Raw genomic sequence first — 12,673 nt, forward strand, 5'->3', positions numbered from 1 at the left:
TCACATTCCCAAAACCAGCAGAACAATGGGACATCGCCGGGAACATCACCTCAAATCTCTTTATTATCTGAGAAAGATTTTTGAGTTTAAACAAGAGGATGCATTTAAGAAGCATTACATATGCGGGAAGTGCAACACGGTATGTGAGAACCTAGATGTAGCGGTATGCGAGTGTTGTAAAGCGGATGTAGATAAGTCAGAATATTTCGTCACGCTAGATGTTGCCAGTCAACTCGAGGAATTGTTTAAAGGTTAGTTACAATTTTAGTTCAATTTATTCTTAGTAACAATGTATAAATACATGCAACATCAACAATGCTAGCTGAAAAATCAAAAGTAAAATTGTTCATTTAAAATACAATAATCATATAGGCCTAAGTTCACTTCGAACAATTCACAGATTTAAAAGTTTTCATGATGTACTGTTAATTTTACTACTGTTAACACGTCCATTAATAAAACTGAAAACTATTCCACACCAGATAGGCCAATATTACTGCTAGTGTAACGAACGCCGTTTGTGTGAACACTTTGGAATTTTAAGCCGTGGATTAGCTTACGCCTGGCGTAAGCCACGCCAGTCTTACGCCGTGTGTGTGAACATAGCCTTAACTACTGGTTCGATAGAGGGCGGCTCATAACATTTGGAATCGTCAGCATTGTCTGCTGATCGTGGCCGATCTATCAGGGAGATGTAAATGGATTTGAAACGTCACAAACTGTCGTATATTTATTTTTTGGTGGTTTAACAAGAATTTCCATGTTGTAACTAAAGTTTGTAATGAAATCTGGGAAAACGTTGACCCACTGAAGCCAAGATGCAATACAGGAGTATTATACCTACACCAGCGAGTTGTTAGAGTTGTTATTCTAAATAACAACTCCCTGCCTACACATATGCCTATTGTTTCAAAAAGTAGGTCTATTTTGGAATGAGGAATTTGCTACAATAGGCTACTCTGAATGGAATTACAACAATGAAACACATTTTTATTGATTTTGTATAGGCCTATACCTTTAAAGTAGTTACTTTGTTTTTATAATCACATAGACCTATAACAATTATAAACCCATACATTGGTCTATCTGAAACGCTGGCGGCGCCCGACCCTGGTAGGCCGAAAGATTCACGGATATAATGATGCACTGTTTTGGAAATGTGGATGCTGGTTATCTTTGTTTGTACCAAAAATACGGAACCTACATGGATCAAATTCACATATATCATACTTATATATATTAGGAATCGACAAGATACATATAAATCTGACATTATATTTTTTCTATTTTAGTATTCAATTTTTAAAGTCATTTTCGTTATCTCTTTGGATGTATAATGACGTGTTTTTAACCATACTTTTCACGTCATGACTCCGAGAGGCAAGATAAAACATTTTCCACATTGATGTTGCCGTTTAACAATACTTTTAGTATGATATCATTTTTCATTTGATTATGATCTCGAAAATCACTTGTTGTTTCTCTTTGCAAAACTCAATGGAAAATACTAGGATATTTGTTGTTTTAATATTATCCTTTTCACGGACAAATTAAATAACATGAACAACATAGATGTAATCGAAAATAATATAAGAGTTGAACTAATCTTAATTACATTTTGATAGACGTATTTAATTAATTTTTGCTGGTCGTCATATATCATTTATTTCGCCAAAATAACAGGAGCCACATAAGGGTCTATACGACAGATTGCCTAAATGAAAAAATGCTTGCTATCGATGGCCTCTCCGTCTATCGACAAGAATTAAAGAACTACTTAAAAATAGTAACTTATTACAGAATATATAATATGAAATTGGATATAAAGTATTGAAATCATAAAAAAAAATTTATAAATATAGTTGCACCCATCACTTTGATGGTGCACCCATTAACAATATAAAATATAAACAAAGGAAAGCAAAAGACAGTTCAAAAACAACAAACGGATAAATAGCATAACAAAAACAAAACCAAGCAATTTACAGTAAAGTTTTACCCTTATTTGTATTTATAAAAAATTCTTACTATAATTTAGTAAGTAAACTGAATGAAACACACTGAGCTGCACAAAAACCTGTACTTAGTAGTCTTGTGAAATTACCGGAACGTCGATTATTTATTTATTTTATTTATTTATTAATTTTCTTTTTCTGTACCGTTGCGGATTTTAAGGGGTCCCAGTCGTACCTGCCTCCTAACAATATTTTCCCAAAATAACAAAAAAAAAATGGAGAAAAAAAGAAACTTATAGGCTCTATTAAAATTTAAATGAGAGTAATTTCTGGCCATCTAGAAGAGCTATTGAACATAAATTTTCTTACCTCAGCCCCAACCATAGTGGGACTGCGGTGGTATTATCACTCCATCTGTTAAAGTCCTTCCAAGGTTGATTGTAAAAATAAAGCAAGATAGGCCTACCTTTTTCTGTAGAAAGCTATATGGCTATCATACCATAGAGAAAATGGAGGTCTGTACCTTTGATCTTAGATCGATGTTACTCCTTCTGTTCTATTTTCTCTATGATCATACTAGTATAGATTTCTAACAAAAACAAGCCAATGTCAGAAAAACAGTAGCATTACGATTTTCTTGAGCTTGCGAGCCTAAGTATTGGTATGACAACATATATGCCTTGGGTCGCCAATAATGGGGAGTCTCTGAAAGTGGGTTGCTCCCTGAACAAGGTCGAGAAGCAGGGAGATAGATTATACTTATTACTAGACGAGAAGACCAGAAGAGTCATGAACTTCGTCCGAAACATATTAAACTTCTTTAATTAAAAATTAAGAAAGTGGTCCTTATTAGATGGAAGATTCATTAGGACCAGCATATTGTACCCCTAACCTCTAAAGGGGGTACCGCAAAACCTCGAATTTAAGACCTGAGCTTCTTTTGTTTTGCGAACTTCGAATGGGCTTCTTTCCGAGGCCACTTTTGCAAAGTAAATAGGGGAATTCTTTTTAAAATGAATGCTGTAAATTTTGGAAATTAGTTTTACAAAACAATAAATAGGGCCACTGTAACAATAATCTTTATCTTGGAGTGCATTAAATCACCCAAATTATTGTATAAACCAAGCATATTTTTAATTTATTTTGTTTCTATGACTATAGACCCTACTATCTCGAAAAGAAGCCTATGCTATCTTGACTGTTTCTTTGAAGTTTATGTACAGTGTATGTACTGTAGGCGATATCTCGAAAAGAAGTAGGCCTATGTGCTATCTTGAAAAGAAGCCCATGGGCTTCTTTTCGCGGCTAATTTTGCAAACTGAAGAGGTGGGCTTCTTCTCGAGATTAAGCCCATTGGGCTTCAATTCGAGGTTTTACGGTATACGGTACCATGAGTAGGCCGATATGAAAAGGCTAGGTAATCTAACAGTCATCTTTGTGGTTCATTAATGCAATGGCCCGAAATTAAAAAATATGGAAATATAATGTGTTTTAAACTATGTGAAATTTCTAACCATACCTGTTAAGTCTTGACGCCCAGAGGCCAGTTTAAACATTTTCCACATTGATGTTTCCGTTTGAAAATTTCATCAATATTGCACAATTCACAGGTAGGTTTCGGCACCTGAAAATCAATAGTTCTAAAAACGATATATTTAAAAACTATGATGCCCTATACTATAGTATGTATAGTAATAATGGTATCTAGTTTTAATTAGTTACTGCTGTGACTTTGATATTATATCGAGAATATTATATTATGATAGGTCTACGTGTTGGTTTCAAATGTTCCAGGGACATTTTTATTCTTTCGTATGTAGGCCTAATATGTCGAAGTTTAGAAAAAGAATGGAACACACACAGAAATGCATTACTCGGCACACCACGATTTTATCAAAACAAATTTGTTATTTTCTGATAATTTGTTCAATTATCATCAAGTTGTTATAAGGGTTGGCAATAGAAACACATTTACACAATGCTTTCATAACGGAAAATGTAGCCCAAACTTTGCAAATGTCGCTTCAGAAGTCTAGGCCAGCCTAATAGGCATAAATACAGTGGCTTGGTAGGCATAGACCAACTATTCGAAATATAATTTAATGACTCACCTTGTACAATAGGCCTACCTAGACATTTTAGACTTGGTTTAATGGGTTAAAAAAAACGATATCTACATTTACCTAAAGTAGCATTTACATTCTTTTTACAAACCTAAAATGAAAAACAAATGAAGGCGTTTCGTCTGACGGATTTTTAACACACTAATGCACTATACTATACTGTGAGTTCGTATGGCAGGTTTCAATATACCAAATAACAAACTTGAAATTCATATTAATTTTGTTAAACGATATTTATGGACACAACAAATTAATGATAATTAATCAAGGCATACTCAAACCATATTATAAGAACAGTATCTGCAAGTAAATTCTAAATTCTGGTAAAATCTATAAGACCAAAATTATCATTAGACATACTTTAATTATTGAACGGCTCAATTCGTTTGATCTGACGAATATAAAGGTAAAGGTTCGAAACCTGAAGCAGGCCGGAGAGCCCATCTCACTTACTTTAGCGTTTGGGCCAGACTGTGCAAGGCTGTGGGGGGTTCGCCACTCCTCCCGCACTCCAGTCTGTTTTACCTTCCCAGCATATGCCGGTACACATTTATACACCTGGGTGGAGAGAGGCAAACGTAGATAAAGTGTCTTGCCTAAGGACACAAGCGATTTGCACAGCGAAAGTTTGAACCCCTGACCTCAAGGTTGAGAGTCCGAGCCACAACCGCTTCTGCCAGCCAACCGATTCTACCGAACAAATCCATGCTTGTTGCCCCGTATTTTCACAGAAATTCGTCGGTAATGTGCGTATTTCAACATAAAAAAAAATTGCCGTTGCTATACTTCTACCAAAAGGTGACGATGCCACATCCAAATAGATACGTTAATCGCCATTTTTATGTAGGTGTAGTGGCTTACACTAAGCTTTTATCATAAACGCAATAAAACTAGTTCCGGTAAAAGTAGTTCCAGTAAATTTCTTTAACAATAGGCTCTAATTATGATATTATTTAAAACGTAACATTTACTGTATCTTATTTATAACAGCAGATATTTGCATATTTATTAGGCCTATGCCTATAGGCTATTCCATGTCACCAAAAGTGATAATATTGAATATGATAAACAGGTCTTTATGGAATATATTACAATAAACATGATTGCCTGATTTTTAAAAAGTACATTTCTAAGTAAAATCTACTGAATTTCTTCACCATATTTGTAATTAAAAGAAGAGGTGGTTTGGTTTCCCAACACTGCAAGGTCGGGGTTTCAGTCCCTCACTGTGTATCGTTTGTGTCCTTGAGCAAGGCACTTATCTGCATTTCTTCTCTCCACGAGTATAAATGGTACTTGGTGGGGTTAGTAAACAATTAATATAGTACTCACCTACATCCATCGTCAACAATGCACTGGATCTTGACTGCATCACCATAGGCATATATAAATAGGCCTATACCTTTCCGTAGATGAAAGCCCCGCCGACGTGTGGCGTATGTGGTGGTAAGGAGGGAATTAGGAGTGATCGAATACTGGTGTGTTCCTTTTGTGTAACATCAACAAGAAATAACAACAGCAACAACATAAATAATATAATAATAAATAAATAAAATAAAATAATAAATAAATATTAATTTTATAGACACTGAAATAAATTCAATTTAATAAAAATATAAAAATAATGTATGAAAAAAGCAGAGTGTACAGTTTCCAATTTCCAGACACCATCGTATCGACTAGACCATGGCTGACCGGACGAAGAGTTTCTAACCAAGCAAACAAAAAACGGCCTCAGCTAAAACGAGGAGGCTAGGCGAAATCACTTTGTCAGAGCTCGTAGGCCTCAATGGGGCTCTGAGGTACATTGTCAGAAATCATAAACCAGGTCTTTCTTTCGGAGGGCAAAGAACAGTGTTAAACAATTGAAGACTGTACACATGCTTTTATCAAAATTTTCCCTCCCATGCTATTTATAAAAATGTACCGTATTGAATGCAAATTAAAAGGGCACCACAAGGTGTTTTTATTTTTTGCGACAAGAAGTATGCTTATATTCATATAGTGTCCTCACGAAAAAGTTTTAGCCTATAAAAGGAATTGCAATGGATTAGGTTCCCAATATCAAAGTTGTTGATTCACCAATTAAAATCATTCTCCCTAGTACGACTTAATAGTCGTTTTTCTTTTTAAAAAAAATCCGCATTATTAAACTGCATTATAGTGTTGAATTATTAAATTATTATATGTCAAGGCTTGTCGCAATGTTTGTTGTCTTAAGAAATACCGAAAGCATTTATAAGTTTAATTCTTGGAAAATCATATCCCTTAATACAAAATGAATTGCAGTTGTGAGCCAGATGTTTAAAAAATTCGGCCGAATTATTTCTAGATTCACATAGGCCGATAACACCTTTTAAGGAAATAACTTGTTTCCAAGCTCGGTACTGTTAGTGGTGGCGTGGTATGGACAGTGTAGTGCAAAGTACTTGGGCCCGGGATAAGGGCCCGTTCAATAATTCCTCTATCAATAATAATTAAAAAAAACACGTTTTGTATTTTATTAAGAGAAAAAATAAACAGTCAGCGAGCCCTCAATAAACGTTTTAGAGGCGATAGTATTGTGCTCAATTCACATGTTATATTCTTTTTTCTTAACAAAAACTGAAAACATATCAGGCCCTAACATAGGCTATTGTTTAAATTCACATGCGGTTCGTGTAAAGCTAGAACGGAGGAGAGAAGAAAAGGAAACTTGCTGTCCTTCGTTTAGTCATCCAGACAAACCCTATAAAATAGTATAATCATGGCTTAATAGGCCTACTTTCTTCTGTTCTGTTTTTGGGTGTTTTTTTTTCCAGCGCCTTTGCCTTGAAATATGATTTGCGCTACCGATCGTAGGCCTATTTTTAAGCTGTACTTCAACGTCGTAGCTGTGACAACACAACAAAAACATGACACCAACAATAAAAAAACCCCCCAGGATGTAATCGATTGGAATGGATCTAATTGAGAATAACAAAAGGCCATACAACCATCCATACGAAAGGACATGGTGGAAATATTTATATCAATACGCAATGTTGTGACAACAAGCCTACAATCAATAGACTAAAAATATATTTACCTAGTAATGAGACTGATAGACCTATGATGATATTGGTATACAAAAACAGTAATAATTAATTTATATAGACAATAAATATGAGAACAAAAATACTGTCTTTTCACTATGTAACAAATTCGTGGTTCTATTTCCAATTGTGTAGCATCCAATAAACACAACCAACTCTTTGAAAATGTTATTATAGAGATGGGATGTGGTATAAGAACACTGAATCTAAGTACAGTAATAAATAAACGAAAACCAATGTGAAGTCCTAGCGACAGTTCATTAAGAAAAAAAATTATACAATAATGATAAAATACTAAATAAGGGCTTTCGAATAACGTAATCGTCTCACATTTATGTACCAGAATCATTTATTGAACATCAATAGGCCCACAGTATATCTTTTACTATATTTTACGCATGATTAGCACATAATACAGTGGACGCGGAAACGAACCAACAATGAATGTCACGCTTTAGTGACTCAAATATAAACATACTGCACAGTAGTAAAACTATCCCCTAAGCGCAAGTGCATTTTTTTACCCACCCCCTCCCCACAAAAAAATATATGTATATATGTTTAACACTATTACGACCCTATTTAAACAAGCATTACTGTACTTCTAAAATTTAACAGATTTAACACGTCAGGAAATGGTGTGTTGATTTGTTTACACTAGCTTTCTCTATGATACTGTGTACACGTTACTGTCAACGCAATAACAGTGGTAAGGACTACTCCGTTAGTGCATAATATTTCCTTGAATGTCTATTTCAGTATACCACATACGACAATAATATTACATAATACTATTGAGTGTTCTATGTAATGTTATTCTCAACTCACCCATTTTACTTGCAAAATAATGTCAGTCGCTTCATTCTAAAGTAAATTAAGGTAGATCATAAGGCACATCCTCTAAACAGGTATATCAAATTTATTAAGTAGTTGGTGCCTTCAATTAAACGTACAGGGCGACATAATAAATGTTTTCATCGTGCAATTCGGTTCTTCAACGAACTATTTAGAATTGCATTTTAGAATTTTAGTCTTAATTTTATGTTAGATGTTTAGGCCTTGATCTGTAATAATATTTAATATTAAACATGTATTTTTCGTATGTTTGTTTATGTCCAGTGGCGTATCTAGCAGTCTTGGGTGAGGGGGATGGAATACTGGAACGAAGGCGAAGATCAATAATTAGGTGAGGGGGTATTATATCGTAATTTGAGGCGATTTTACAGCTTCAGCCTATCAGTGATTTTTTTTTGGGGGGGGGGGGTAGTATTTTTTGGTGATTGGGACGTCCTCCCTGCCCCTAGATCAGAGCCGTAGATAGAGAGAGTTTGGCCACCCAACTCCGTTTCACGGGATTCGATATACGCGCGTGTGATTGAGTGGATCGCAATCACATGACATACACCGGCCATGTTGTCACCAAAACAAAACATTAAAGCTATACGCGCGCATGCGCCTGGGCTGTTTGGTAACGACATGGCGTCCATGCGCGAAGTTGGCCAAACTCTCTCTATCTACGGCTCTGCCCTAAATACGCTACTGTATTCTTCCAAAGGCACTAAATTTGGTACAGACGTTTGCCCTTACTATACGTTTTCGATTTATGCCTGGCACCAACATAGGTGACCCCCGTAAGATCACCTAATTTTCCATATAGGTCAAAGATCAATAACAGCATTTCCAGTCATTTTCTGCAAATGTTCTATTAGTCAGACAAAATAAAAATACATAGATTTTGAACAATTCTATACCAAATGCAAATGTCTGCAACAATTACCAATATAAAAAAAATACATACAATATAGGTCAGAAGTCAACAAGGGCATTTCCGGTCATTTTCGGAATTTCTTTTTATATTAAACTAAATATCAATATATTCTGAACAGTTTAACACCAAACTTATCCTTGGGCAAGGCACTTTACCTACGGCTGTATCTCTCCACCCAGGAGTATAAGTGGATACCTGGTAGGTTCAACCACAACCATGCGTTGATTGCAGCTGCAACAACTTTATAGCCTGGTTCTCACAGAAGCTCTAGTATCCAGATCGGGAGCTAACCGTTAACGCTAACCGTTAGCACCTACGTGAGAATGCCCGATCGGTTAGCGCTAACCGTTAGCAGTACCCGGATACCGCTAACAGTTAGCAAGCGCTATCAGTTAGCAAGTTGAGCGTGTTTCTATCATTAACCAATCGCATGCACGCATTTACAATTTCCAGTTTTTTATTGGCAGTGATTCGTTCTTCAAATTTTTGGTATCCGGATCGGGATTTTCTTGGATGGAGGCAAGGCAGCTAACGGTTAGCAGGATCCAGATCCTGTTAACCGTTAGCAGCCGTGTGAGAACATAGCCTAAGGAATTCTCCCAAGGAGCCTGAGTGTGTGTTCAGTATGTAGGCCTACTTGATCCAATGACCAGGGGTAATAATGTGAAACGCATAGAGGTCTCTACAATGTGCTATATAAGTCAAAAATTATTATTATTATTATGAAAGGGCGCCATTTTAAATTATGCAAATTAGGTGGTATTTGATGATTGTCAAATTTTGACCTTTAACCTTATTTTGGTCATGTGACATTTTTAAGGACAAATACCTCAGAAACTTTATACATTTTAGGTATAGGTGTAATGGAGAAAAGTGATCAGTGTATACCTTTCTAATGGTAGGCCAACATGACAAATACCTCAGAAACTTTATACATTTTAGGTATAGGTGTAATGGAGAAAAGTGATCAGTGTATACCTTTCTAATGGTAGGCCAACATGACATGACCATAATTTACACAGCACGTCGGCCATCTTGAAATTCAAAATGGCGGACCTTTTGCTTCAAAATTAGATCACATGACCAAACGTTTTTTTTAACCATGCACCCATATACACCTATTTTTGAAAAGAGATTGGGTGCACGTGAAAGTGCACATGTGACATAAATCAGCTTACAGAGTACAGTATGTGTCGAAGATATTTTTCCACTTTGTTCAAATTATATTTATTTTTTTCTATTAGAATACAGCTTTGGGCGAGTACCACATTTTTTATGGATTAAATATTTATGACATGAATATCCATGTTCAAAATCCAGTTTGGAGAAAATAATCTTTGTCACAGACGTTTCTCTCTTCTTTTATACAGTACTTGTGTCTCCTTTCTAGTTCAATACGAACTTCTTCACTTGTTTTTAAACTGGCAATAGCCAGATAGTAAAGCATTTATTTACAATGAAATAATTCCCCTATTGTTCATCTGGCCATCATCTGATGTTGCTTCTCCTTCTTTCGAACATAATAAAGAAGGTGAAGAAGAGCTGCAGGGGTCATGCCTTGAATTCGTCCAGCAGCACCAATCTATAAACATATGCAATTTTATTTATGTTAAAATTAGTGCTACACAATTTGTAAAACAAAAAACACTTACTTTTAAGACAATGATATAAGCCTGGCTCAGATGAGAGCTCTAGTATCCGGATCGGGAGCTAACCGTTAGCACCTGCATGAGAACGCCCAATCGGTTAGCGCTCACCGTAAGCAGTACCCGGATACCGCTAACGGTTAGCAAGCGCTATCGGTTAGCAAGTTGAGAGCGTTTCTATTATCAACCAATCACACGTATGCGTTTACAATTTCCAGTTTCTTATTGGCCAGTGATTTGATCATCATATTTTTGGTATCCGGATCGGGATTTTCTCCTATGGACGCACGGCAGCTAACGGTTAGCAGGATCCGGATCCTGCTAACCGTTAGCAGCCGTGTGAGAATACAGCCTAATACTTCCATCACTTAACAGGAGGAAATATTTTCTATAGAAACTCGTCCATTGTAGGAAAAAAAATGTATTCAAAAAATAAACATACAACTATTAACTTACAGTCGACGGTCGAACCTGTGCTAACTTTTCTTTCATTTCACGGGACAATACAATTCTAGAAAATAAAAAGGAAAAAAAAACATGCTTTAAGATAAAATGAAATTGAAATGAACCACTATTGCTTCTACCAATTTTTTTTAGAGTTTTATTTTATGCTATCTTTTGTCAAATTTACTACTGTATGGTTAAAGTAGAATAATTTAGAAGCGAAAAGGACCTTCGTCAGAAAAAACATGTCCCTTTTTACAAGATTTGGATTGCTAATGTACTGACTACTGTCTATAGAAGTTACATAGTTTTGAAAATAGGAAGTATAAACCAAAACTTAAATTTATTAAATATTTTACCATTGGGAAGATTTTGCAGCCTTTTATTTTTGCAATTTTACAATTTCCATTCGTTTTCTAACATAATTCTGAAACCTACCATTATTTCTTTAGCCTATATTAGAGCACCCGATTTTGGTGGGTTTCTCCCGATTTTCGAGCAATCTCCTACCCTCCCGATTTTTAGACCAGCTACTCCCAGGCAGCTTGCCTGTGAAGGCTTGACCAAGGTTTTTTCAAATCAAAATGTTAGAAATGTAGGCCTAACAAAGTTAAAAATGTTTACCAAAAGAGTTGTTATTAAATCAAGGCGAGACTTTCATTATTCCTTGTTTCACATACTTATATTTCTTATGATAAGATCATCAGAGGAGGGCGGAATAAAAATAAGAATAAAATTTTGTTTTCTTATTTAGCGAATAGTTTTGCTAAAAACATCCAGATGAAGGAGAAACTAAAAATATAATTTTATTAGTGAATATAAATAGGATGGTTAAATGCTTGAAATTTATATAAATAGGAAGAAATATACATATCTTTTCTTTGGAGATTTCAAGACAGCGGAGGACGTAATAAAAATAAAGAAAAAATTATATTTTTTCTGAAATTTACACTATTTTGTGGCGGCGGTTGCGCTAATTGGCAAAAAATAAAATTTTATTTTTATTTGAAATCATCAATATTTGCAGTAGACGGGTTTCGCTAAACAAGGTATATAAAAATTTGAAATTTCCGAGAGCCTGCCAACTACAACTTGGAGACTTCCAGAGGCCTAGGCATTTCAGTTAACAGTGTTTACTGTGCTCTGTCATCGGTGGATGACCTTCTTGTAGAGGCCTAGGTTAGTCTTTTAAAACAAAATGACAAAATGAAAAAAAAAAGAAAATAGGGGCACAAAAACCTGCAGTGTTTTTGGTTGTTAAAGTACTCAAAATAAGATACGTGTCTGGAAAAATGAAATTTGCTAGGCTGCTGGACGTCCCCCTGTGGAAAGTTACGTTAATAATGGTGCTGTTTCATTGGGTGATGGTGACGTAATTCCATTACTGTACTTTAGCAAATTGAAGTAAAAATAAGGTACCGTATCTCTATCCACGGCGAAAAAATAATGTTATAGTTGTGAAAACAACCACCCACTGTTAACATGAGAAATCAATGTCTAAGAAAAGGTAATATGATTGTTCAAAATAGTGTTTATTTACTTATCCTAGCGTTCTACTAGGATTCTATGCTTTGGAATTTAAGTGAGCCTTCATAAACCTTAAAATGGATATGAAACGGTTTCTAGAAATCCAAAATCTTGTCATCATTGTTTAGAAAGTCAT

At 35.3% G+C, this 12,673-nt stretch overlaps 1 protein-coding gene and 1 long non-coding RNA gene across 2 annotated transcripts in view; both read right to left on the reverse strand.

The window, feature by feature from the left end:
- Positions 1–5,051, reverse strand: part of LOC117123401 — a gene marked incomplete at its 3' end in the record, with an annotated part of 20,445 nt that extends 15,394 nt beyond the window's left edge. Inside the window, exons 1-2 of the mRNA XM_033269300.1 lie at positions 4,532–5,051; positions 3,475–3,579 (exon numbers count right to left, since the gene is read on the reverse strand). The remainder of the gene's footprint in view (positions 1–3,474; positions 3,580–4,531) is intronic.
- Positions 5,052–9,302: 4,251 nt separating this feature from the next.
- On the reverse strand, positions 9,303–11,089 carry LOC117123385. Its single transcript, XR_004447849.1, has 3 exons — positions 11,023–11,089; positions 9,840–10,502; positions 9,303–9,749 (listed from the first exon to the last, which is right to left on the reverse strand). It is a non-coding gene; the product is annotated as an uncharacterized LOC117123385 (long non-coding RNA).
- Positions 11,090–12,673: the final 1,584 nt, after the last annotated feature.

The sequence above is a fragment of the Anneissia japonica genome, unplaced genomic scaffold (assembly GCF_011630105.1).
Source record: "Anneissia japonica isolate Jap-2015-1 unplaced genomic scaffold, ASM1163010v1 scaffold287579_len849171_cov184, whole genome shotgun sequence".
In the NCBI taxonomy this organism is placed as follows: Eukaryota; Metazoa; Echinodermata; class Crinoidea; order Comatulida; family Comatulidae; genus Anneissia; species Anneissia japonica.